Below are 4,893 nucleotides of genomic sequence, written 5' to 3' on the forward strand. Positions count from 1 at the left end.
AAATCCATTATTTCACGCCTTTGTGAAATCAAGTCGTCCGTTCAGCAGCAAAACTAACGACAAACTGTCTGAAATTGTCAGGTTTGTCGGAGAAAATCGCTGCTTAATAATATGTAAGGTAAGTTGTTTCGGTAACTGATGGATGTGGTTAATAAAGTAATATAAAATAAAATATTTTTTGACCATCCAAAAGGCCCCTTCCCCTCTGCGGTCCCTGTAAGAGACTGGCCAAAACGCAGAGCACAGTATTTTAAAATTCGAATCACTCGAACTTGTTAAAATGTTTTGCTTTGAGTTAAAACTGGATCAATTTTGGCTTCATCACGTTTTTCCGCCGGCTTCTTGCCTTCACTTGAAATTTATTACTTTTGATAAAGAATGATATTATTAATTTCCATCTGTAAAACTTGTCTGCATAAAAATTAACTAGTTCCGAAAGAGTATACAAATATTAAGACCACGAGAACTTTAAAGCTTCAGATCATGTTCAAATATCAATGAATAATGGCGCAGCTGTTCTAGAGAAAGCCGCCGCAAATATTGAATTAACACGTAGGTAATTTGACACCCGTTTGGATGGGAAAATTATGAATTATTCTTTTCGACATTTCTACTCGGCGACAAAGGAACTTGTCAACGTGTTTTGGTTTGTTTTTGACAGGTCTATTTTGAATTGTCAGTTTAAAAGGAAAGATTAATTTTCTCATCAGTATTGAATGCTTTTTGTAAATTTTCGTTATTCACTGGTTACTAAGCAGGCTTACAATCGCTCAAACTTGGCGATTATTTTTTACCCCACTTCAGAATAGCGGACGATTTCCTTTACTAGAGAAAAAAGTGCTTCCACAAAGTGAGTGCGTTCAAAACGACATTCAACGCGCCACATTTCAAACTGTATACAAGGAAAAAGAAAAAGACTTGTTATGAACTTAAATTAAACTAAGACATCGAATTTGCAGGGGTGTTTCTGTCTTGGGAATAACGAAGATTTGACGAACATCAACGAAGCCACGCACGGGCAGTAAACAAAAGTGCACATGTTTTGATCTGCTAAAAGTTTCAAACGTGCGGATTTCATTACGGACTTTTAGCAACCACGACGTCAATGCCAAAACAAAAAAACGTCACTTGAAAATATATGTTCTCGGGCCATGTTCTCGTTGCAGTTAGCCGCTTCGTGGTTATTTCAATTCGTTCAACTTGTACAATGTAGCCGAACTATCCTGGAAAGAATTGGGAGGAACGAGTTGAGACAAAGGATAAACAATTTGCCGTTTTCCGCATTTTCCACATCATTTCACGCTGTTGTTTTGCATGTGCAGGGCCTTTGTTTTCCTCATTAAATCCTGTTCTTTTGTGACCTTCTCGTCGTCGTATCTACTAAACTCCCTATTACACGGAATGCCCGCAGGGCAGGCCGTGTCTAGGTTTGGGTCGGGTATCTTTTTACGCGGGATGCCCTGAGGGGGCATACAGCGTCTAAAAACGGGACGATTTCTTTTTCTTCGTCGTAGCCACAAATCGGTACATTAATTTATTACGCGGGATGCCCTGAGGGGCATACTGTGTCTAAAAACGGGTCGATTTCTTTTTCTTCATGGTAGCCACAAATCGGCACATTAATTTATTCATTAAACTCTGCCCTCTCCTACTAGGGATGTATTGTTCTGATTGTCTTCAACAAAAGCAGGCCAATCAAAATCCATTCTTGTCGCGTCTATTGCGAGGGGACCCACTCACCCCAACTTGTGTGACGTCAAAGCATCATTTGATTTCATGTTATTCAATAATCTTAGATTAAATTTGTGTTGCCATATTGTTAACATGTTGTGGACTCAAGTGTGCCGTTTTCAAACGGAAAATTAAGCAGGTTGAAGCGGTAAATCGAAAGAATAACTTCTAAGAAGCACTCGAAATCTAAAACGGTGGAAATTGGAGAGTTCCTGGCGAAGGAATCGTGCTTTGTTTGACAGTCTTAGACCACGACGCGAGACTGAAAAGAGGTCATTAAGAAGCTTACGTTATCATAATGGCATTTCAGAAATTTCCGGTGAAAGTCTGAGTCGCGTAACACAAGGGGAACAACGTAACGCGATCGTCGTGACTCAAACTACCATTAGCAAGGATAGTTTTATCAATCGGCGAAGCATTCAGTTGGAATAAATGAATCAACCCCAGCATCACGCGTAATGCCAGTATAGCAGGCATCTTGTTCATTAAAACTCTTCCCTCTCCTACTCGGGATGTGTTGTTCTGATTGTCTTCAACAAAAGCAGGCCAATCAAAATCCATTCTTGTCGCGTATATCGCGAGAGAGGGGACCCACTCACCCCTATTTGTGTGACGTCAAAGCATCATTTGATTTATTCATTAACCTTAGATTAAATTGGTGGCACCATATTGTTAAACGGGGACAAGAACATAGCTTTCTGAACATTTAAGTGGAATTTACAGTGCCAGATACATCCATTTGAAGTAGATACAACAATAAAAAAAAAATGAAAAACAATTTGAGCAAAATGCTCCCCCGTCTCTGCTCCCCCCTACCCCCCTCATTGGGGTAGAGTTACTGGGCGCAGAGTCTCTGCAGAGTCCCACCTCACCGGTCCACCCGCCGAGGAAGCTTCGTAAACCTGATGATGCTGAAAACATTATATAGCACGCGACAGCGTCTTTCCCTCCCATGTGGGATACATTTTCTTAGTCGTGCACGAGGCACAGCCTCGTTTTGGTGCGAAGCTTGTTTTCGTCCTATAACGTCATGAAATCACTTTTTTTGTTCACAAATCTGACAGAAGTCTTGAACTCGTGGATTTCTTGACATCTTTGAGGTTGATGTCGATTACATCAAGGATTTTCTTGAAAATGTTCGTCTTAACATGTTGTGGACTCAAGTGTACCGTTTTCAAATGGAAAATAAACAATTTTGAAACGGTAAATTGAAAGAATAACTTCTAAGAAGCACTCGATCTTTAAAACGGTGGAAATTGGAGAGTTCCTGGCGAAGGAATCGTGCTTTGTTTGACAGTCTTAGACCACGATGCGAGACTGAAAAGAGGTCATTGAGAAGCTTACGTTATCGTAATGGCATTTCAGAAATGTCCGGTGAAAGTCTGAGTCGCGTAACACAAGGGAAACAACGTAATGCGATCGTCGTGTCTCAAACTATTCCATTAGCAAGGATAGTTTTATAAATCTGCCAAGCATACAGTTGGAATAAATGCATCTCGCGTAAATGCCAATATAGGCATCTTGTTTTGTTTTTTCTTCGTCGTAGTCAGAAATCGCCAAATTAATTTATGCATTAAAATATGTCCTCCCCTGGTAGGGATGCATTGTTCTGATTGTCTTCAACAAAAGCAGGCCAATCAAAATCTATTATTCGGGCACATATCACGAGAGAGGGGACCAACTCATCCCTTCCTGTGTGACGTCAAATCATTATTTGATTTATTCATTAAACCTTGATTAAATTCTACCCTCTCTCAGAAGGGATTTATTGTTCTGATTGTCTTGAACAAAACCAGCCCAATCGAAATCTATAATCGGCGCGTATATCACGAGGGAGGGACCCACTTATCTCTACCTGTGTGACGTCAAAGCAAGTCATCATTTCGAAAAGTTGTTTTTGTTCAATGGCGGCCACATGTATGAATTTAAGACTCTGATCTGCCGTTTTCAGAGAGAAAACAAACCTTTTTCAAGCGGTAAATCGAAATAATAACTCCTAGGTAGTACTCGACAGTTGAAACGGTGGAAATTGGAGGAGTTCACAGCGAAGAAACTCCGCACATCTAAATGAAAACCAGCGTGAAATGATACTTACAGTAAAAATCATATCCATCCACTCATGACAGATCGAATAATCAACGCAAAGGATCCGAGCTATAGGAGGCCAGACCAGTTCAGCGGGGTCATGACGTTATTGCAGAGTTATTTCTGGTATGATTTCTAGCAACACAACGAAAAGTATCACGCAATATATCTGAATAAAATCATTCAGACAATTATTTCAATTGCCAAGGGGGGATAGTTTTTAAATATCTGAGAAACATACAATAGGGAATAATTGGGGCTACATTAAGCATTCCGTGTTAATGCCATTAGCCGGGCATCTTGTTAAACAAGAAACCGCTCGCATCTGTCAAAGCACCCTTCGATCAAAGTTTCTCTTGTCACGGCCTAGCGTTGCAGTTTGGTCTTCCATGGCACCTATGTCTTCTCACCTTGTAACCAATAATGAACGTTCTTCTTTCCACCAATGAAACGGCGTTGTGACCGTGTCTTCTGTGATTATTTTGACAAGGGAGGGGATCAACGTGGTCGACTTTCGCCGGCGATAACTTTTAGAAGTCGCCATTTTGAACGAAACACGAACTGAACCATCGCGAGATGACTCGTGTCGATTTTTAAACGAAATAGATCGATGTAAGCCGCTCAGTTACGTCGCTTTCAAATCGAGTCAAATATATTTGCCACCTACCCTCGCCCCGTCGAATAACCAATCCGAACTGCAACAGAGTCGAGTCTCTTTACCAGTCTTAATTCGCGTGGGCCAAGATAGATCGCATTATGTGATTGGCCCAACATATCACATTACGTCAGAGGACATGTCTGCAACGGAGGATATAACTGCAATGGTACAAACGAAGTGGACTAACTTGTAGTCCGTCTCAGTCACGCCTTATTAAAAGAGGCTTTGAAGATCGCTGAAAACTGTCACGAAAAAGAAATTAGCCCCTTTGAAAGAAAAAATGCTGATATTTTACCTCGAACATCGATGTATTGCTTACACGGGGCTGTCTTTTGGATTTTTACTGAAAACAAGCAAATATCAAATATCACCAGGCGTTCATTTTGGTATAGAGACCAGTCTCTCGCACAAGCCCGGTC

General features: G+C 40.8%; 1 long non-coding RNA gene across 1 annotated transcript in view; it reads left to right on the forward strand.

Moving 5' to 3' along the window:
• Positions 1-4,893, forward strand: part of LOC146479190 (uncharacterized) — a 203,616-nt gene that overhangs the window by 97,583 nt on the left and 101,140 nt on the right. The window lies entirely within an intron of this gene.

This window comes from Pavona decussata, unplaced genomic scaffold (genome assembly GCF_977016875.1).
Source record: "Pavona decussata unplaced genomic scaffold, jaPavDecu1.1 SCAFFOLD_61, whole genome shotgun sequence".
NCBI classification, from domain to species: domain Eukaryota; kingdom Metazoa; phylum Cnidaria; class Anthozoa; order Scleractinia; family Agariciidae; genus Pavona; species Pavona decussata.